The 23584-nt window shown below is 39.3% G+C and overlaps 1 protein-coding gene across 1 annotated transcript in view; it reads right to left on the bottom strand.

Annotated features, from left to right (window-relative positions):
• Positions 1-23584, bottom strand: part of ABCA5 (ATP binding cassette subfamily A member 5) — a 114312-nt gene that overhangs the window by 66109 nt on the left and 24619 nt on the right. Inside the window, exon 2 of the mRNA XM_029212783.1 lies at positions 7610-7768. The gene's annotated coding sequence lies outside the window, so the exon portion shown is untranslated. The remainder of the gene's footprint in view (positions 1-7609; positions 7769-23584) is intronic.

Below are 23584 nucleotides of genomic sequence, written 5' to 3'. Positions count from 1 at the left end.
AAATGGAGTTCAAAAATAAATCTACTTGAGAAAATGTGTTACTGAAATATACATTCACCCCGATTCTCCGATTGTACTCCTCACTAGTTGCCTCAACTGCTCTAACTTCAGAAGTCTATGCATCGTTTCTACCACTATTCTAGACATTTGCTTCCTGAGTTTCTTACCCTTGCAATGTTCTCTGTCATTCAGTCTGCCTATACTTCTGCTCTTGCTTCAGTATAACATGACCAAAACCCAAAAAAAAAACCTCATCACCCCAGACAAAATGATCTCACTTTCCTCTCAACTGCACACATGCTACCATCTTGTTCACATGATTTTACTTATATACTCTCTTCAATCATATTGTAAGTAGTCTGAGATTAAGAGCTTTTTCTTATACCAATTTAAATTTCCAGGTCTTGTGCATCATAATGGTGTACAGTAAATGCTGTGGATAACACTGCTGATGAGAAAACACATGTACAACAGTATGTAAACACTGTCATTATTATCCCCCCCAAAGGTCACCATGCACTGAACAAAATCTACCTAATAAAAAAAAGATATTAAATTCTTCTTATGGATGGATGACAAAGTTATGAAAATATGGTTTGTGGAATCATAAAACAGAGAGAATGCTAAATAAGACCTTTTTAATAAAAAGACTGCTGCAAAGTGATGGGCTGGCCATGACATGTTTTACTGTATCTTTGAGCCAGCTACTTAGCAGACTGCATGTACCTTGTGGACAATTTAGCCACATAATCTCGATCTAAATTTCCATAGTTACCAGGTCCTGGTGCTAAATAAACAGCTGCAGCAAAGGTGGTCCTTTCCAAGCGTCTGTATCTAGGAAAAAGCAAGCAGGCTATACTGCTTGGTTGTCATGGTGGCAACCCAAATCCCCATATCCAATTAATAGAGTTCTAGACAAATAAATCACGTGGGAAGACACAGACCATAGAAGTCGTAGACTGAGATGTAACAAGTTGCCTAGTTGAACAAAATAAACGAGGACGCACCAGGATTTTCACAGTATTTAACGTAGAAAAAGAGAATTTTTCTTGCTTGCTACTCTAAACGCCAACCTACATCCTAACCTCCTGCTGGCAAACAATGGATTCTATTTGTGTTGCTTTTTTACTTCCTAGAGACCAAAGCCTTACTTCATGGCTTTCTGATGCTATTTTATCCAAAATTGAGAGCAAAATTGCTAAGTTGTTAGGGCATGGTTTTTCTGCAGCCAAATTAGTACATTATTTTGCATGATTATCAATACACTGAAAACTACATAAACCATTTTAAAACCTATAACTATTAAACACTATTTATTATTGTTTTTAAGCATTTACCATTTCTACAAGCTAAAAAAATGTGCCAAGAGAGTGATGTGCTTTCTAAATTTAGTGTGTAAATGAGGTATAACTTCAAAGAAGTTCAGATTGGTACCTTTTTCTAGAATAAGGCAGGACAAATCAAGAAACACAGCCTTGACTGACAAGGCTGAAAGAGAATCTCATGTCTTTAACAATAGATTTCCAAACTACCATCTCAAATGTGGCTGAGATTGTTAATAAATGGCTTAGGGAAATGATTAATAATTGGTGGAAGGTTGGAGAAGGGAATGACTTCCAAAGGTACTTTTAGTTTGTTGGGTGTTTAATACTGCTACTACTACTAATTATTACTACTGTTTTCATTACCCTAAAAAGAATTTCAAGTATTATATTCTTTCTTTGTGTTTCCCCAAGTGGAAAAATTACTCAAGGAGATTAATATTTGAAGAATGTCTAGCCAAATTTGATACTTAAAAACTCAACCAACCAACAAATGTCTATGGAGTTCCTAGTAGTCTTGCTTAGCAAGAAGCCCCACTGTTCAGGGGAACCAAAAAAAGGTCAAGAAATCAACAATTATTCTAAGACCACAAAATAATAATTAAAGAGCATCTAATGGAAGATAATACCCGTTCCACTGTTAAACTATGTGCTGCAAACTATAAAGTACCACAGAGAATTCATTGAGGTCTAGAGTTACCAGGTACCTTCAAGAGGGAAAGGCAGGGAGGAGGATGCTTTAACCAGAGTGGAGAATGTATCAGAGAGCACAGAGAAACAAGCCTGCATGGCTTTTTATAAACACAGGATTATCAATTTACCTAAAAGAATAATAGATAGGCTAAAAAAGAGACGACTTAATCTGTGCGTCCTTTCCTTCTTCACTAAGGAACACGAACTTGAAAGTAGTAAAGGCAAAACAACATAGGAAGAGAGCTGAAACTCGAGATGGCTGAGGAGACTGTACACAAACACCTATCTGTTTCAAATAAGTTCATGTTTCTGGGCACAAACGACATCCCACAGCTGTTTATAGGTAATCTAAGACCTACTGCATTGCTGGTAAGTTCAGAGAAACTGTAAAAAATGAAAAAGGTAATAGATCACCTGCTTTAAAAAAAAAGGTTTAAAAGACACTGAAAACTTTAGAACAGGAAAGTAAAACTCCAGAGTCCACCATTCAATATATTTTATGAACGTTTAGAAGAGAGGTTGGTGGTCACTAAGAACCAGAATCACTAAACTAAGGATGTCATGTTATATACTATACTTCTTTTTTAATCTTTGAATTAAAAATGGGAATTATATAGTCACGATAGAAATTAACTTCAGCAAAGCATTTAATCTGGCACTTTATGATGTTTGTGGATGAGACTCTAAAATAAGGGCTTGACATAATAATAATTAGGTAAACTCAAAGCTGGGTAACTGTAGCCAAATTTTTGTTGATAATCTTTCACAAGTAACATAGGTTAGGATATAGAAATCATTTTCTGGTCAAATCAGAGTATGAAACAAAACCTACATAGCATAGGAAATATGACTGAAGACAGAACCATGAAACAAAATTCATTTTAACAATTTGAACTCTAAAACCTAAAAGATACAATTTAACAGACATATATAACAACCCCCACATTTGTTCAAGTTGGACAGAAAACTGCAGAAATATAAAATAGGCTATAGGTCCTGGCGGTAGCCATGTAAACAGCACGCGGAGGGTGTAGTGTCTGCCCAGATCTATAGGAGTTACTAGGTCCACTCAGACGGCTGACAGTCATACCTCTAACCCTTCCATCTGAAGACACTATGCCCACAATCACCTAGCCCTTGCTTTCCTTTGGGGATCCCTTTGCCAGGATTCCCCTTAGAATTCACTGTTCCTCTGGAATAGGCAGGATAATGCCACCGTGCACCCAAAGATATCCACACCCTGATCCCCGGAACCTGTGAACATGTTACTTTACACGGAAAAAGAGGATTACGTTTGCTAATCAGCTGGCCTTAAGACAGGGAGATTCTCCCGGATCATCCGGGTGGGCCCAGAGTAAGCCCAAGGACCCTTAAAAGTAGAAGAGGAGGGCGAAGAGGTTGTCAGCAGGCTGTGCCCTGAAGTCTGCCCACCACTGCTGGCTGTGGAGCGGCAGGAAGGAATGGAAAAGATCAGGACGCTGATTCTCCCCCAGAGCCTCCGGAAGGGATCGCAGCCTTTTGCCAACACCGTGGTTTTATCCCAGAGTGAACTTTGTGTTGGACTGCTGACCTACAAGGACTCTAAGCTAATACATTTGTATTGTTCTAAGTCACTAAGTTTGTGCAATTTGTTAGAGCAGCAATAAAAAAATAATATGCCCCTTACAAGTTAGTTTCATCCTCTGCAAGGTGGCCCTGTGATTACGTAGCATCCAAACGTCCTTTATTTTCTTCTCTCCCTCTAGGTCAGCAACATGGTGACAAAGAAGGGACGATGAATATTACTTAGTGTGGATTCAAAAACGTAATAACTGATGTAAGTCCGTAATATGGTTATAGCCTCTATAATCAGGAGTTTTCTCATTTGTAAAAAAGACTTTTGAGGGGGCTTCCCTGGTGGCGCAGTGGTTGAGAGTCCGCCTGCCGATGCAGGGGACGCGGGTTTGTGCCCCGGTCCGGGAAGATCCCACATGCCGCGGAGCGGCTGGGCCCGTGAGCCATGGCCGCTGAGCCTGCGTGCCCGGAGCCTGTGCTCTGCAACGGGAGAGGCCACAGCAGTGAGAGGCCCGTGTACCGCAAAATAAATAAAAATTAAAAAAAGACTTGAAATACCTGCCTCCTTTGACTCTCTGGGTGGCTCCAAGGAGTTTATGAGACGAGGTGGTGGAAGAATAAAAGTGCCAACTATTAAACACACATGATATGCTACACACTGGTCCATAGGCTTAATATGCAGCCTTTTGTTTAATCTCTACAGTAACGCCATGGGCTATTTTCCCCTGTTTAAAAATATTTAGTGCTTAACTATTTTTAAAATACTTAAGTATTTACTGTTTCAAGTAGTATCTTAAAAACTATTTTTCCCCCACCAAGGTAGAGAGTAGCTAAGGACTCTGAAAATGATAAAGCACCAGAGATTATAAGTAAATGGACTCTATGCGCAGAATCAACATACAATGAAGAAAAATGTTTTTCTTCTACTAGTAATTTTCCTGAAAATATTTTCTTTTTTCGTTTAAGCTTTACTGACACTAACTTCCAATATGTGTTCCTTGGACATTTCTATCACAGTTATTCTCTTCATTTATCTGTCCCTTAATTTTGTAAATAATATATGTGGGGTGCCTGTTAGATGGCAGGTACTACCCTAAGCATTACGGATAGACAAGTAAACACCAATAGCATGGTACCAGCTGTTGAGGAGTTTAAACTGTAATGAGGTCTATAGACGAAAACGGGAAGTGACAGTGCAGTGTGGTCACGGCATCGTGGAGATGGCGGTCGCTAGGAGGACATTAAGTGATTCATCTGATCCAGACCTGAGAAGTCAAGGAACACTGTCCAGAGGAAGTCACATCTAAATTAAGATCTGAAGGCAAAGTAGGAGTTAGGCACGGGGGAGAAGAGAATATTCTGGTCGAATACCGTTACCTCCAGTATTTCAGCCTCTTCCTCATTTACGTGGACTTGCCTTTTCTTGACTCTCTCTAGAAACTCAACTAGGTCCTGCTTTAAGGTTCATTCCAAAATACAACTTGATGTTAAGTCCCTGATGTGAAATTTTCAAAGGTTTCATGTTTAAGAAGTCCTTGATCTATAATCCATTTTTATCTGATCCAATATTCCCTTAAATAAATGACAAAAGTTGTTTGAGACAACTTGATTTCCCTGTCCAGTTAGAGTGTGGCCCACTTTTATTAGCTAATCATTATATAAACAACAAGTGAAAAATAAATGTTTTCTATATCGATTTTCATTCCAGTGCTTACATTCTTTGGCCACTAGATGGAGCTTGTGTGCCTGAGAGACAAAAATGCTGATTCAGTTTACCTCGGAAACTAGTGAAGCTAAGCTATCAGGACATTGGGAAGAGGAAAACACTCAGACTAAATTTTAAGTGATCCTGGTTCTTAAGTTTATCCTTAAAAGGTAAAACCAACATCTTCCTTTCCTTTTAGATAAATAGGACGGTAAGAAATTTTAAATTAAATTAAATTAGTGCCCATCTTGTCCCACCTCATCCTGACCCAAGCTTTATTTTCATTTCTTTTATTTTGACATTCTAATAATAGTGTCTTCTAACAACCTAACCTGGCAACTGGAACTACTTGCTGTTCCTTATTTATGCCCTCCACTCTCCCATCTCCTTATCTAAACGGATGCTTTCCTCTCAACCTGGAAGACTCACTTCCTCTCTTCCAATACTTCCCCCTCCATTATTATTGATACTTTTAGAAATCCCACTTATTATTCAAGACACATTTCAACTAGCACCTCCCCCATGAAACTCTTCCGGTTACTACTGCAAGAAAATGCTTTCTTTCCATTCCCTTTTCCTTCTTTTAACGAGCTTACTATTTTGTTTAATAATAAATGTAGCATGCATTATTGCAAAGCGATATGCATCTCTCTAGCACATAAAGATTTTCTGCCTTATGATCATTTATGAACATTTCTTCACCTCTGTACTGTATAATGTTTGCCTCTTGAGTGCAGAGACTATCTTAGTCATCTTTATGTTTCCTGAGGTGTTTAGCACCATATTATTTATTGAGTTGATTCGAATAATATCCATACATTGTTGCCAAAAACTCTAAGAATCAGAAGTGAGATGATGATTCTTTGTGATAGTCTCTTGAATAAACTGGATGAAGTTCGTTTAGCGAGACCTGTGGAACCAAATCGTCTTTCTACCTAGAAATGACGGTCGTGGCATGAGAGTCCAAATTTATAGAAATGACAGGTACAGTGTAACCATGTTAAAATATAAAACTGATCTCAAAATAGAGAAAGCAAAAGCTTCAGATGGCAGAAATAAAGGTGAAATTCAAATCACAGTAGTAAGACCCAGGAACTGAGGTCTTAACCCAATGAAGATGTGGCCCTAGAGCCACTTAATGAGAAGCTGAACTGAAATACCTGTGTAAATTAGGACCCTGAAGAGATTTTCACTTTCTGAAGGCTCAGGAAGTTGCCAAGCTTATCCTCTGCTCAGCAGTCTCAGCTGAGCAGGGAAGGTAATGGTTCCCATGGAAATTCAAAGTCCTAGTCTGTGAGAGTGCAATTTTACATGTTGGGGGAAACTAAATGAGTATTGGTTGTAATAATAAGGCATTCTAACCAAGAAAATTAAAACATCCTAACATGAAAGAAGGAGAGGTTACAGTTGAAACATTTTGTGTTCCTAAATTATGGTTTTTCTGAGAGGAGGCTACAATCAATCATTGATTAATTTCTGACAGCATAAAATCAAGTACGCATGTTAAAAATTTGTAATCACCTGTCGTGTGTTTGCTGCAACATTTAAGAACATTCAATTCTGTAATAGAAAATGAAAGAAAGAAACAATGAACAGATACACAGATATGTTGCTATAGGTAAAGAAAATAGACTATATTGATACTGAACATACAGACAGAAAGGGATGGGAGGACCAGGTTAGCACATTCATGAGACATACAAGACACCAGAAATTCGTGAGGATTTACTGTGGCCCCGTGTGCCCTCTGCTCAAGCCAGTTAGATAAAATACATGGATGCTCAGCAAGTTATCAGGGTTGAGTTACAACTCTAGCCAGGCACCCCAGTCCCTGAGTCTGGTAGAGAAAGTATGAACTGGCTCCAGACACCTTCTATCTGCTCACCCTCAATGCTGGTCCTCACAGCACAACGTCAGAGGGGAAGGCTGGTGCAGAAAAATGGGGGTCGGGACACACGAAGCTTGCCTCTACAGGATTCAGGTAACTTGGTCCTTCCGTCTCAATTGCAGCCTTTCCTAAGAACACGATTAACCTTACTCCCTCTCTTTTCCCAGCCTCTTGCTGTTGGCTTTACATAGGGTCAACAAACCGTGTGATTTCAGCATCTTCATTTGTTCTGTGAGCCTTTCCAAGTTAACCCCTTGGTAGTGGCCTTGGAAGCTACCATTGCATCACAATAATTCCCCACTGACATACCACTAAGAAGTAGAGATAAACATATAACTCATAAATAAAGAAAGGAGGAAAAGGGAAAGAAAAAAATCACTCAAACAGAAGGCAAGAAAGGACTAAAGGGAATTAAGAAATGATATTTATAAAATTAGATTCGATTACCTTCTCCTCTGTTTCAAGAATGGACAACCAGTTTTTCATTCACATGCTGACTCACATGGCTCAGTAGTGGCTGAATAGGACATCAGGTTAAGGAGTCTAAAACCGATCCTCTTAGGGAAGAAAGAGGACCCTCATCTATCGGCAGTCTGCTAAAAGGCACTGGAAATGAGAAGAAGTAATATGAGGAACACATATTTGCCTTTCCTGGTCCAGGTTTTTGAAGCTTAAAAATATCACCACCAATCCCTAGGGCTTTCAACAACTCAATTATATCTTCTTTTAGTGTGTGTGTGTGTGTGTGTGTGTGTGTGTTTTCAGGTGGTGCTCTTACACGCAATTCTTGTACCTAGCTAGGAGAAAAGTGAATTTATATACTATTAACTTAAATGAGTATTTATAATATCCACAACCCCATCAAAGTCATAAGGTAACACATATATGTATGTATGTATAGTGCTACAGCATAGGAAAGAAGGTACAATGAGATGCTTATACCTGGCAAGAGATTTCAGCCGTTATTCAATTTAATTCTACAAATGGTCATTGAGTTCTTACTCTGACATGTGCAAGGCACTCTACTATAGCAAGGCATAGTTCCTGCCCTCAAGAAACTTAATTATAGTGAAGGAGAAATCCATGCACAGAACCAACTGTAAAACAGAGTACGATGTCAGTAGATACTAAATCTAACTTGGCATCATGGTCATCCAGAAACCTGGTTTTTAAATCGAAATATATTTAACATACTGTGTAAGTTTAAGGTGTATAGCATGTTGATTTGGTACATTTATATATTGCAGTATAATTGCCATTGCAGCATTAGCTAGCACCTCTTTCACTTCACATCCCATCCCATAATTATCATTTCTTTTTTTTCTGGTGAGAATAATTAAGATCTAGTCTCTTAACAAGTTTGATGCTTATAATGCAATATTGTTGCCTTAACACATGAATCATAATTTAGCTGGGCACAGAATTCTTGGGTAACGCTCTTTCCCCCTCAAAACTCTGTAGATACACACATTGTTGTTATTATCCAAACCATCTGAGAGCAAGTTGCATACATCAAACCCCTTTACCCCTAAGTATGGTGTGTATTACCTAAGAACAAGGATAGTCTCCTGTACATACATACATATTAATTTGCTGACTTTCAGTCTTTCTTCTAAGAATATGAGCCCCACAGGGGCAGGAACTACTTCTTTCTTGGTCCCCGCAATATCCCCAGGCGCTAGAATAGTACCTGTCAATTAAAGAACAGGGATAGGCAAACTTTTTCTTTAAAGGGCTAGAGATATGTATTTTAGGCTTTGCAGGCCAAGAGGCAAAATCTAGGATATTATATCAACTCTTCTATAACAGGGAGAAAACAAATTTTCACAATTTTTTAATTGATGGAGTTCAAAATATAAGAATTCTAATTGAATACAATGTTTTAGTAATACTACAGGCTGCATTAGGAGGCAGCAGCGGGCAGGCAGCAATGGTTTGGCCAGCAGAGAGAGGATCAGTGCAGCAGAGACAGTTCTTTGGGGGAGGAGAGAGCAAGGGAACGCAACAGACAGCAGTGGATGCTGGGAGCCTCGTCCACACCCGCAGCCCGAAAGGGGCTCTCAAGGGCTCCACGGTACTCAGAGAACTAAGGTGGCTTCGGAATCCCTCCAGTCACTCGGAGTCTGGTTGGGGAGGGGCGGGGGTGGCGGCCAGGAACGAGCCGCGATGAGATACAGCAACGAGAAGGAAGGTGGTAGAGGGCAAGAAGGTTAGATCAGGTCTCTGTAGCAACTGAGCAACTGTTGTAGCAGGAAGGCAGCCATAGACAATATATAAACTAATGAGCGTGGCTGTGCTCCAATCAAACTTTATTTATGGATGCTAAAATTTGAATTTTGTACAATCTTCCCATGCCCCTAAATATTACTTTTCTTTTTTCTTTTTTAAATTGCTAAAAACGTGAACATCATTCTTGGCTAGTAGGCTATACAAAAACAGGATTGGGGTTAGATTTGGCCCCTGTAATAGATGCTCAAATAGAAGGAAGAAATAAAGTGCTAAAGAAAAAAAAATTTAGGGCTTCCCTGGTGGCGCAGTGGTTGAGAGTTCGCCTGCCGATGCAGGGGACACGGGTTCGTGCCCCGGTCCGGGAAGATCCCACGTGCCGCGGAGCAACTAAGCCCGTGCACCACAACTACTGAGCCTGTGCTCTAGAGCCCGTGAGCCACAACTACTGAAGCCACGTGCTACAACTACTGAAGCCCGCGTGCCTAGAGCCCGTGCTGCGCAACAAGAGAAGCCACCGCAGAGAGAAGCCCGCGCGCCGCAATGAACATTAGCCCCCGCTCGCCACAACTAGAGAAAGCGGGCACGCAGCAACGAAGACCCAACGCAGCCAGAAATTAATTAATTAATTAATTAATTAAAAAGAAGACTTTGTGTAGGATCAGGTACAACAGAATAAAGTAGCTTTTTTCAAAATGTCTGGTCACAGGTCCAGCACGTACTGTCTGTGGGATCTTTGGGGGAATAAGTGACATGTCTCAGTCTCAGTTTCTTCATGTGTTACTTGGAAATAATAATAGTAACTATTTCAGAGGGCTGTTACAAGAATTACATGATATAATACAAGTGACACACTTAGCATACAGAGTAATCACACTACACGGTTATTCTTTTTCTTTGAGATCAGGGCTTGACAACTTCTAATTTGTCTAAAATTTGTGTAGGACCACATACCATTTTGGGGCAGTCTTGACAAAGCCGTGAGTTACTATTTTATGGCATGTTTGTATATTATGAGAGAAAGTTCCCTTTTCTGGGGGAATACCAATACAGTTAAAACTCTGGATCTTAACTGAACTGTCGTGATGTGGAATTGCTGAGCTCTCCTGGTTACCCCATCTCTCAGAGGCAATGCATGTCAACAGAAAGAGGAGAAACGCCACCTGACTTTCTGCAAAAATCAAAATGTTCTTTGAATTAGACACAAGTCTTTTCTAAAAGTCTCCACTGAAACTACGTGAGTATTATTCTCCAGCATGCATTCAATTATATTAGATCCTAATATTAAAAAGTCATCTTCTTCTATATGGCTGTTAAAAAACTGGCAACTCCCACACTACGGTGGGCACAGAAGAAGAATTAGATTTGAGCCTAATTTCATTCCAAGTACATTACACACTTAATTACATCTTTTTCTGTTCAATTTAAAGAGCATTCGACATTTAAGAAATTAGAATTGCTATACCTGCACTTCTAAATTGAAGAAAGCAAGCGTCACTGAAGTGGCTTTTTTAAAGAACCACAAGAGTTTTTTTTTTTTTTTCTGAAATAGAACATTTTTCTATATGAAGAAGTGGCATTTTTACTCCATACCCTACCCATTCATCACTCTGCTCAAATTATCATTTCAATTCCTCAACTCAGTGGTTTGTTGTTATTGTTGTTTCTATTTATGGTAAATGAAAACCAGTACTGATGCTATAAAAATAACATTAAGATGCAAACTCAAACCTCATAAGAAAAACTTTCTGAGCTGAGGGCATTTCTGGCTGGGGTTTCCATAAAATGAAAGTCCCTTAAGATTGACTCTTGAAATATCCTTTGTTTGACCTCGGATTGCTCTCTTTTGCCCACTTGGTCAACCCAGGTGAATTTAATTTTCTCTCTTCTCTGTGCCATTATCAACTCTGCAGGCAACCCTTCCATGGAAATCCAAACTGCTGTAAGAGGACCCAGTAGGGCAGAACTGTCCTTGAAATGCTACAATGGGGAAAACAGCTTGAGAATGTTATGAGGCAAGACAGACTGACGTGAAAGATATTTCATCTCCACTCACTTGGTGCCAGCTCAGGGCAAAGTTAGGAAAACAGTGCACAGTGTACTGTAAAGTAATACTGTATGGAACAGGTGAGTTAAGAATGGAGAATGGAAAAGTGAGTCAGACACAAGTCACACCATTGTGAATTTATCCTCAAGATAAACTGTCAGTGGCAATAACTGGCAAATTTCTGTTACTGTTTAATAGTAAACTAATTTATGCTATGAACATCTGCATTCCGCACAGAGCACGGTACGATGTTCTTAGTATAAAAGTAGACGAAAAGTGGAATTTAGTTCTCAGATCCAAGCTGTCTCTTAAGTTACTGATTTCTATTGCAAGCCGAAGGAAAGAAAATTATCGTTCAGGAAACATAAACAGTCTAGGGTGCATAGTGAGGAAAGGAGAATGCTCTGCTAGCCAGGGCTTTATTTAAGAACATGATAAAAAGTTACTGAGGGAGAGTATGGTTTCTGTGCATGTGACAATTTTTCTACATTACTGTTTTCTAACAAAAATGACGTCTTTGGGGACTTCTCTGGTGGTCCAGTGGTTAGGAATCCGTGCTTCCACTGCAGGGGCAAGGGTTTGATCTCTTGGCTGGGGAACTAAGATCGCACATGCCCCACGGCGTGGCCAAAAAGAAAAAAAAAATGACATCTTTCATTGCAAGATAGATGAGGGCTTCATATTGAAGAAAGCCTATATCCCAGGTCTTTGATTGTGAATCCTATTAACAAATTGCCTTGAAACCATCTCAGGTTCCTAGTTCTTAGCCTTTCCTTTCCATGAATATAAAATGGAGATGATGAAATAATGGAAATTTTTAAAAAGTTTTTTTTTTTTTCGTATGTGTTTGCTTTAGGATTCCTGAGTGGCCATTTTTACCTCTATGAAATACTACTAACACTGAGAACTTCAAAATATACTGGTACATCCATGGGGCAATGCCATAGAAGCTAAGTCTATTTGGATGAAATAAAACTTCAAAAGAACAAGCTTCAAAAAACTTTAGAAGAGGGAATTCCCTGGAGGTCCAGTGGTTTGGACTCTGCTCTTTCACTGCCAAGGGCACAGGTTCGATCCCTGGTTGGGAAAATAAGATCCCTTAAGACCTGAGGCGTGGCCAAAAAAAAAAAAAAAAAAAACTCTGAAAGAATAGATAGATGATTGATACATAGATACATCTTGAAAGAATAAAATTTAAAAATGTTTTGAATGTGCTAGTGAGAGTACAGGGCAATAGGACTCCTTACATACTGCTGGGGAAATGTATATTGGTAACAACTTTCTGGAAAGTAATTTATCAGTATGTATCAATAACTTTTAAAATGTGTTAGTCTGCTCAGCCTGCCATAACAAAATACCATAGTCTGGGTGACTTAAATAACAGAAACTTATATTTCACGGTCCAGAGACTAGAAGTCCAAGATCAAGGTACGGCAGGGCCGTTTCTGGTAAGAGCTCTCTTCCTGGCCTGCAGACAGCTGCCCTCTCCCTATGTGCACACGTGGTGGAGAGAGGAAAGATTTCTCTCACTTTCTTTTCTTATAAAGCCATAGTCCAGTGGGGTTAGACTTACTCCAGGAGCCTAAACTGCGTGTGAGGTGAGGGTGTGGATCAGGGAACGGTAACTGGAATGTAGCCCTATATGAAAACTGAAAATCAGTCCTTGTATTGTTTATAATGTTAGACTAGGAAAACAAACACACCGTTCAAAAAATATTAATAGTTGAGTATGTTGTGATACAACATAAGACAGAAAATTAATCAATCAATGAAAGGGTTAAAGTTTTTTTCCTAACCATGGAAAATACTTATTTTACAAAGTACAGGATGAAAAATTATTTAGGTACTATGATATCAACTATGAAAATAAATGTGTAGATGCATAGAGAACATCCTTACGGAATATATAACAAAATAGTAAAAGTTATTATGTCTGGGTAGCAAGATTATGCCGATTCTTTTCAAATCTTCTACAATGCTGCTGATAATATAACAATCTTCTTTCAAAGTCAACAAATATGTAAATGTAGGGTAAACAAAGACAGAAGAGCTAAATGTGTATTATCTAGGAAGCCCACCAACTGTCTTAATAAGAGTAATTAAAGAATTTTATAATGAAATCTTATGTAAGTAACTTGGGATATTATTATCATTTGGTCTATCCTTTTTTATAAGCCCAAATGGGGCATTTTCTTCCTCATTTTGCCCATGTATACATGTTGCAGATAGGAAAATAAGGGAGAGCTGCTTCTCTATCTGATGTATTCCCTCATATTGGACTATTTAAATTTACAGTATGTAAATCTCATTTATGTTCCTCTCAGATGGGGCTGCTTGAGCAGAACACAGAAACATTTATTTTTTTGTTTGGCATCTAACACTTTATGCTTTGCCTTATTTCCAACATTGGGATGCTGAAATTTTCTAAACACAGTTGAATTTCAAGCTTCAGGGGAAATAAAAACGCGTCTGACCTTATGCTACTGAAGAAAGCTCTCTCCTGTTCCCTATCCTTCAGTTGGAGGTGGTCCCTTCCGAAATTCAACTTTCATTAGTATTACAAAAACTTCAGCCGGACACTAAAAATACAACTCGTGCTCTTGTGGATCGGTTGCCTTTGCTCCTAACCTCCTCGAGTCTTTCTAGAGGAGCACATTCAAAAACAATTTATAAGTATTTGCATCTCTAAGTGATAAATGCACATACCTCAAAACCATTTTATGTTTTGCCCTTATAAGATTTAAGAATAAGTCTTGCTACTTTGTTACTGAGTTGTAAGTCGTCTGGTAACCAAGTAGGTACATGGGCTCACTCTTAAAGAAATACACATGTTAGGAAGAGCACAGGGGAGAGAGCCCCAAACGCAGGTGTTTGTAATGATAATTTATTTTTCTGAATACTTAATCCCTATAGCGTCCCCATTTTGTCTGCTGGCTGAGAAGGCAATCTAATACCTGCTAAATAAAGTCAAAGACTTCAGTCGTTTATCCCTGCATTTAGGTTTAACACCGTCAGTCCCTTCAGGACGTGGCATCTTACCACCAGCACAGATTCAGGGCTCAGGGTATAATGATGTGGCAGGCTAGCGGGGCTCCTACAGCAGGGGAAGAGTTCGGGTCTGCTCTCACCCTCTCTCTTCCACTGGCCTCTACAGAGAGGTAACTTGTCAATTCAGGTCATCGATTTGGGCTGTACCCCTGCTATCACCTCATCACATAGTCTGGCCCATCACTTACGGACTTCAAGTTCATGAAGTTCATCCCATGTTATCTTCATCCCAAACAGCTCCACGACCTTTCTTCCCTTTACCGTTTTGATGACCGTCAATGAGAATGGAAAATTTTAGTCTACGCCCCCTGGGCTATGTCAGAGTCAAGTAAGACTTAGGCAGCCACCCTGGACCTTCTCTATCCAGAGATGCCACGACACCACTCCTCCTTGACTGCCACTGAACTTTGCTGGGTGGAGATTCTTCTTTCATGGACTTGCCACATCCTTGGGCTTTCTTGGGAAGCAGGACACGTAGGTCCTTTCTACTCCCGGATGTTCAAGCCCAGAACTGTACCATTTGTAACCTCCTCTGGGACCAGTTACGAGGAGGCATAAAGAACCTTAGAGTTCCCTCCAACCAGACCCTCCTCCTCCCCCAACCCAAAGACACTCCTTCCACACTTTGGGCAAACTTGGTCGAGTTGAAGATGGGGACATGCATACCTTGGCTCTTTACCTATTCTCTCCCTCTCCCATTTATTATTCTTAAATTTTAAATCTCCATATGTTTGAAACTCAAAACACTATCATCTTTCCAAAACCCAGCTCTGAAGTTGAAAAGTCTAGAGTTCCAAGAATATTTTCTCATGTGTGTTTCAAGGGCTTATCTTCGAGGTCAAATGCCACGCATTTTATGGTTCCATCTCTACCCCCAGCATAATGAGTAGTTCAAATTTCACAGTGCAACTTACAGGGGATGAGAACCACCTCAGTAAATAACTCAAACTTACCTAACTACCTATCCAAGGCCCCCACCCATTTATTCAACATTTATTTATTGAGCACCTATTGTGTGCCACGCACTGTCCTCAATACTGATGTGTATATTGCAAAAGGTAGAAATACAATTGGTTTTCATAACATAACTTTGTAATGTTTATAAATTTCCTGAAACATTTTGAAAAGATAGTGGTGACCGAGCCACAAGCTGTACTAGATTTACCATGAGTTGAAAACCAGGCAGTTGTGCTCTGGGCACCTAGGCAAGGTGGGCGTATCATCTCCTGAATAAAAACCATGAGCTAGTCGCAAAAGCAGAATCCCATTAGATTTCCAAGTTGGCATTAAGGTAAACCAGAACAGTATTGCAAAATTCAAGTCAGGCACAGCAAGAAATTCATGAGCTAAAAATTCAAGTAAGTCACAAACTAAAGGGAAACCAATGCAGAAGGAAGTTCCAAGTAGGGAAAAGGAAGGTGAGACTGGCATAATTCTCTGAGCCTCCTTGAAGCGTTCATCAAAACTTTTTTTTTTAAATTGTGTTGGTGACCTCAAGCCTGAACGTGCTATGGTGTAACCTCTTTTGGCTTTTGCACTTTCAAAACAGTTATAAGCAACACTATTTCAGGAACAAAACAAGTAATACTTATGCACAGAGTAACAACTGAATTCTGAAACAAATTTCTCTTTGGCTATTTCGTCTATTTGCATGACCTCAATAATGACAATTCACAAATCTGTTACCCTGAAGACCCAGCGCAAATGAATGCCCTGACACATCTTGTGAATCAAGCTGTCTTTGATTGTTATGTCTTATCCACCGGTCTTCCTCCAGCTCACATTTCCCATTCAGCCTTGGGCTGACATTAAATTGAGTTATAAATAACAGATGATCATTATATACTTTGCCTTTTTATTTTTCTGTGCTACAGAGAAGCTATAGCTTTGGGTCATATTAATCAATGTATTCTTTTTTTTTTTGCCATTTTAAGACCACGTAAGAGATGTATGTGTGTCTTAGCCTGTTCAGGCTGATATAACAAAAATACCATGGACTGGATGGGTTACACAACATTTATTTCTCACAGTTTTGGAGACTAGGAAGCCTAGGATCAAGGTGCTGGCAGATTTGGTGTCTGGAGAGAGCCTGCTTCCTGGCTCATAGATGGGCATTTTCTCTCTGTGTCCTCACATGAGTGACATGTCTTCACATGGGTGAAGGGGTGAGACAGCTCTCTGGGATCTCTTTTATAAGGGCACTAATCCCATTCATGAGAGCTCCACCCTCATGACCTAATCACCTCCCAAAGGTACCATGTCCTAACATCATCACATTGGGGGTTAGGATTTCAATATGTGGATTGGGGTGGTGGGACACAACCATTCAGCCCATAATACAGCTGCAGAAACTTATGTGCACTCATGAGTGCTGCTAGTCTGTTAAAAAAAGGCTTGTGTCTGATTGTTCTCAACTGTCCACTCCCTGCTTTCCTCTGTGAGATAGAAGCTCATCACTTTCATTAAAGGTTACAAACAAGAGGTTGAAACTATACCAAGAAAAAGAGTGACAGAGAAATACCACTGTTCTTTCACTTTTCAAGGAAGACTAGTTTTGTTCTGAAGCAACAATCTTTAGGCTTTTTAGTCTCTGAGTTACTTTATACTTTTAGGACTTGTTGAGTATCCTAAAGAACTTTTATCTGTGAGTTATAAATATCAAGACTTAATGTTTTGGAAATTGAAAAACTGAAAAGTTATTTGAATGGTTTGAAGATAGGAATAATGAACACACTGCATATTTACGTTAATGTCATCCTAGTATTAATATTGGTATTATTTTGACATCATACGCTAAGAAACTACTGTCCTAAAACGTCAGTTTGTTCCAGAATATGAAAGAGCATAATTAAGCGCAAAACTCTGAAACTGAACTTATCTGCTTTGATTTATTATACCTGAGTCTCAATAAAAGCTATGAAATGTTAAAAATTATAACAAAATTTTCTCAATTCTGATAGGCTGTCTTCCTTGGTTCACCAATTATTGCCTTCACCTGTGATATCAAAGTTTATTGTTTACCTGATGTGTAATCTGCCTACAAAGCAGAGAGTCTGTGTCTTAAATAATTTTCTTCATTTTATATTGACTGTATTATGAACTCGATTATTCAAGAAAAAGAAAAGCAAAGATCCTCGCTTATGAAAGAGCTAAGTTCTGTACAATAATGTTATTTCTATGCTTTTAAAAAATTAATTATTTAATAAACCATGGAAATTTATTTCTCACAGTTCTGGGGACCTGGATCTGAAGCCCATGTTCAGACTGCTGGCAGATTCTGTGTTTGGTGAGGGACCACTTCCTGGTTCATAGATGGCCAGTTATTTTCTATGCTTATTTTTATTTCTGTTTTTTTCAGCCACACCATGTGGCATGTGGGGTTTTAGTTCCCCAACCAGGGATTAAACCCATGCCCCCTGCAGTGGAAGTGCCAAGTCCTAACCACTGGACTTCCCGGGAAGTCCCATCTATGCTTATTTTTAAGTGTTATACTGTCACTTTAATTAAATAGTTTCTCAGGCACCCATTATCCTATCTTAATCAAGTCCCCCAATTTCCTTTGACATTTTTTATATAGAATTTTTTTTTAAAATTTCAGACTATCTTTTATAATAAAACCATCTTTGAGATTTCCTGGAGGACCTCTGGAAAAGCACAAATGTTTGTGCTTTTACTTTATGAAAAGAGAGATGCTAGAAATAATTTGGCTAAGTTTGTTTGATGTGTTACAATAGTAAGAGTTGCATAGGAATATTTTTCAAAGTAGAAAGTGCACACAGCCTAGCCTAGGTTAAATATGTCTAGGTAAACCGTTATCAGTATAAATATTTCAGAAATCAAATATGGTAGAAAGCCTGGAGATTCGTTAATGCCTTTGCTGATGATAACGTTTTACACTCAGAGTGAACACAGACAATCAAAATTCTTTTTTTAAAAATAAATTTATTTATTTATTTTTGGCTGCGTTGGGTCTTCGTTGCTGTGCACGGGCTTTCTCTAGTTGCAGCGAGTGGGGGCTACTCTTTATTGTGGTGCACGGGCTTCTCATTGCAGTGGCTTCTCTTGTTGCCGAGCACAGGCTCTAGGTGCATGGGCTTCAGTAGTTGTGGCACACGGGCTCAGTAGTTGTAGCTTGCAGGCTGTAGAGTGCAGGCTCAGTAGTTGTGGCACACGGGCTTAGTTGCTCCATGGCATGTGGGATCTTCCTGGACCAGGGCTCAAACCTGTGTCCCCTGCATTGGCGGGGAATTCTTAACCACTGCGCCACCAGGGAAGTCCCAAAATTCTTAAGAAATAGTAATTCAATGTTCCCTGATAAATTCAGTATCTTCCATTATGATATCACTGGTTAGAGTAATAAATTAGTGGGACAATGGCTTGGACCAAGGTGAGGTGGAGGTGATGACAAAAGTCCGTTTCTAGATAAATGTTGAAGGTGGAGCCTACAGATTTATTCATGAATTGGGTCTGCATTCGTGAGAAAAAGAGAGGCTGTATGGTCTACGTCAACTAAACATGGAACTCAGGCGGTCTCTGCATTTACTGAATCACCAACTCAGGATTAAAAATCATTTTTCTCTTCTCTAGATTAAATCCCAGTTTCATTTAACCTCTATAGTCTGTATACTCAAATCCCAATTTGCAATTTTAAGAAAGTTTTCGACAGACCCAAAGTGTTCAATATAACATTCAGATGGTGGCATCTAAAACTCGTCCTGGTGCTGGAAGGAGAACCAATTAAAATTGCAAGTACAGTGAAGAGATTTCACAGCAGTCCCTCCAACATTTTTGATTTTTCCAAATGCAAGATGTACCTGAAGAGAAAATCTCATTATGTTGGGAATGTTTATGCCTTTGCCAGCACAAGTAATTTTTTTAGCCAAGCATGTACTAGCCCAGGACAGATGATCTCTATTCCAAAGAAGAGATTGCAACACTTTTTCCTTGTTCACCAGATGTGCTCCAGCCTTTAGGTCATAAAAGATCTAAACAATCTTTCTCCAACACTAATGTTGACTGATTAGTTGCTACTTTGGTCAGAGGATTGCTTTCTCAAAGTCAGAGTGAATGGTTTTGGAAAACGGACATAGATTAAGTAGAAAAAACAGTTATGTGATTCAGTCCCATGCAGGAGCCTTTGCTTATTTCCCACAACAGTAAGTTATTGCATCTGTTCACTTACTGTTACACAGGCAGAGCTTGTTTTATTGTGCTTTGCTTTATTGCGCTTCACAGATAACGTATTTTTTTACAAATTGAAGGTTTGTGGCAACCCTTCATCAATCAAATCTGTTGGTGCCATTTACCCAACAGCCATATTTTTTAATTGTTATCCACATTATTTTTTTTAGACATAATTTTATTGCATACTTCACAGACTATAGTATAGTGTAAACATAACTTTTATATGTACTTGGAAACCAAAAAATTCATGTGACTCGTTTTATTCCAATACTCGCTTTATCAATGGATCTCCAGGACTTTCCCACTTGCGAAAGTGTGTTAAATCAAGCTGTATTGATTACCTATAGGTGCATTTCAGTAGCGTAAGTAGCAAAGAAACACTGTAACAAACTGATTTGTTTATATATATACGTACATATATATGAATCAAATCTGAACATGACTTGATTTTTAATTTAAATATTGTAGCTCTCAGGTTGCTTTTCTGTTGGATTAAATGTCAAGTACATCCTTAATTTACTAAATCAGAGTTCAAGTCTGTAATTGAAGTAATCTCTTTGATAATGTGTCCTTAAGGCAGGGGAATACTTTGACTTAATTAAAAAGAGAATGTCAGTTGATGAGCATGTCTTTTCAGAGAACGTCTCCTGGCAGATATATTGAATCAAAGAAATAATAGTTCAGTGAAACCTTACAGTTAAAGAAAATATTTGTAAATCTTAAAATGAATATACCATTTGTGTCATTAGGCAATGTGAGTTTGTCAGTTTTGCCCTGATGGGAGAAAATAGGTTTTCTGATAGCAACACAGTCCCTGATCTTATCATGAACTATGATCCTAGGGAATTTTCCTGATACTTGCTTCAGTTCATTTTTATCGTAGTGAAACTGAGTCCCCCTAAAACCAAGTTCCCCTGCCAAGTTTATGATTAACTTCTCTATCCAAAACTGTATTCCTTTTCTTGTCCCACCCCTGGTCCCCCTAGGATTGAGCAATATCAGAGAAAAGGGGGGATTAAAACTGACCAGGGCCCTGCAGGGCCCTCCTGGGTACAAAAGGGCCTCCATGTCCCCTGTTTCTTCTTTGGAGAAAGAGGCTTAATCTTCTAGGCCTTCCCTGAGTTCCACAGAGCAGACCCAAGCAGTTACTAATTAGGGAAGCGAGGGAATGCAGACACAAAGTAAAAGCAGCCAAGCGAGAAAAGGAGTGATGGTTTAAACAACGGTTCAGTGATAAAGCAGAGCCCTGCTTACCCCTCAAGGGCTGCACATAACAATCTGACACTTAGCTTTGAGTTGTTCTGCAGAAATTCGTCCCCTATCCAGGTGGAGGGTGGTGACTGCATGCTGACCACAAGCACGTGGACGCCAGCCTGGCTGGAACCAAAAGGTGATGATTAAGATTCCAGAAGCATCACCCTGTTACCTCACCACCCACCGGTCAGAAGAAAGTCATGCACCCTGCAACCCTAACTGAAAACATGGCCTCTAAAACCCCTCCTGTGAAAGCCAGCAGGGAGTTGGGGTCTTTTGAGCATGAGCGGCCTGTTCTCCTTTCTGGGTGCCCTGCCGTAAACGCTGGACTTTCATTCACCACTGCCCAGGGTCAGTAGACTGGCTTTGCTGTGCCATGGGCAAGCAGACCCCAGTTCATCTTGGTAACGATAGAGGGGTAATTTTTTTTTTTTCGGCCGTGTGGTGCAGCATGTGGGATCTTAGTTCCCCGACCAGGGATCGAACCCGGGCCCCCTGCAGTAGAAGTGTGGAGTCTTAACCACTGCACCACCAGGGAAGTCCTGAGGGGTAATTTGTTAATTACCCCTCAGGTTTTAAAACTTAAGGTTTTAAAATTTTTTTGTTTCTCTTTATTTTAATAATACTCTAGGAGAAAGTCCTGGTCTCTCTGTTCTTCTCATGACCTGCCAACACCCAGCTTTATGACTTTACGCAAATTATTTAACCTCAGATTCTCTCATGTATAAAATGTGAAGTTTTATCTGCAACGTTTGATCCAGATCTAATATTCTGTGATTACTTGCTTTATTTAAAGATCATCTTTTGTTTACCAAACATTTGAAGATTTTATTTATAGTAAACGGATCTTTTATTCCTATGCATTGAGTTCTAAAACCTCCAAAGTTGGAATCATACTGTCAGGAAAACACTGAGACAACAATATTAAAGACTTTGAAATGGATGAAGAGTATTGGGTGACCCGTCTAGCACAACCTTCTGGGTTATCTCTACCTTTCATTGTCTTTGAGCTATTTTTTTAAATTTAATTTCTTATGGAGTATAGTTGATTTACAATGTTGTGTTACTTTCAGGTGTACAGCAAAGTGAATCAGTTATACACATACATATATCCATTCTTTTTCAGACTCTTTTCCCATATAGGTTATTTCCTTGAGTTATTTTGTAACTCCACAAGATGTAAAATACTGATAGTAATTCAAATGAGTCTTGTCCATATGCAAATTGTGTCTACTGAAATGTAATTGATCATTGTCTTTGGATATTAACCTGTTTTACATTTATTTGTAAGTTCATTTCAGTATTCCTAATTGACTACATGTGTGTAGTTCTTTGAACTGTTCTTTGAATCAGTTATAACACCTTATTGGTTCCCTCGTTTATTAATAAGTTATCATTAAATAAAATGCGTTAAATAAAATAAATGGACATGTGTGCATTTTATATTTGTATTAGGGTTACGATTTTAACCTTTAAAAAATTACCCTTCTAATTAGCTAAATAGGTTTCTGGGGGGATTAAATGAGATGACACGTGTGAAGTACTTGGCATATAGCACCTGAGACACAATGATGATGATTTTTCATGTTTAGTCTAATGATCAAGTGAGCTTTGATTCTAGTGAACAGGTGTCTTCAGAGTTAACTGGTAAGAATTCAAAATAACATAAAGGATTTAGCTGAGGTGGTTTGAAGCTAATAAGACTACAGAGTTCTTGAGAGACAAACCTATGTATCATTAAACTACATATGTTTTGGTTATGAATCTTCAAAATCAATATCTCACTTAAAATCGTGTTTTGATTTCATATTAAATACCTTCAAAATCTGCCAAGGGGCTAGCAGAGATTTAGTTATCACCAGAAGTGCCTAAGGCTGCAGACGCTCAAGAAAAAACCCTGGAAAAATATGTAGTGGAGTCTGAAGGGAACCCTCTCCTCACTGCTCATAATTCTGCCACTCAAAGAAGTCACCCACTTGCCAAAGAGGCATTAATAATGTGGGGGAAATAAAAGAAGGAATGGCAAATAAATGAATTAAAATAAGGGAGTTAAACTTCCGGGGCTTCCCTGGTGGCCTGCCAATGCAGGGGACATGGGTTCGAGCCCTGGTCCGGGAAGATCCCACATGCTGTGGAGCAGCTAAGCCCGTGTGCCACGACTACTGAAGCCCACGCACCTTAGAGCCCATGCTCCACAACAAGAGAAGCCGCCGCAATGAGAAGCCTGCGCACCACAACGAAGAGTAGCCCCCGCTCGCCGCAACTAGAGAAAGCCCGCGCGCAGCAGCGAAGACCCAACGCAGCCAAAAATAAATAAATAAAATAAATAAATAAACAAAATAAACTTCCAACTGTCCTATCTTTTTCCTCCTAGCCTACCTTACCACCAAAATAGATAGACCTTGCAATGCAGAGAGTGAAGGATATTTATTTAGCTATGTATTTCTATGTTACCCCATTGAATGAAGACACTTAGAGTGAAGGATGTTTTATTTCGGTATTTCTACGTTACTCCATTGAACAAAGAAACCTGAACTAAAATGCTTACAGATGTAGTTGGATAAACTGCTCTAAAAGGAAGGACTCCTGCTCAGGAGCTTATTACACCCTGGAACAGGTTGACTGCAAGCTTATTACACCCTGGAACGGGTTGACTGCAAGCT

Source organism: Monodon monoceros, unplaced genomic scaffold, assembly GCF_005190385.1.
Source record: "Monodon monoceros isolate NGI ecotype Baffin Bay Population unplaced genomic scaffold, NGI_Narwhal_1 Super_Scaffold_9, whole genome shotgun sequence".
NCBI lineage: Eukaryota > Metazoa > Chordata > Mammalia > Artiodactyla > Monodontidae > Monodon > Monodon monoceros.
This window is presented reverse-complemented; position numbering and strand designations above follow the sequence as displayed.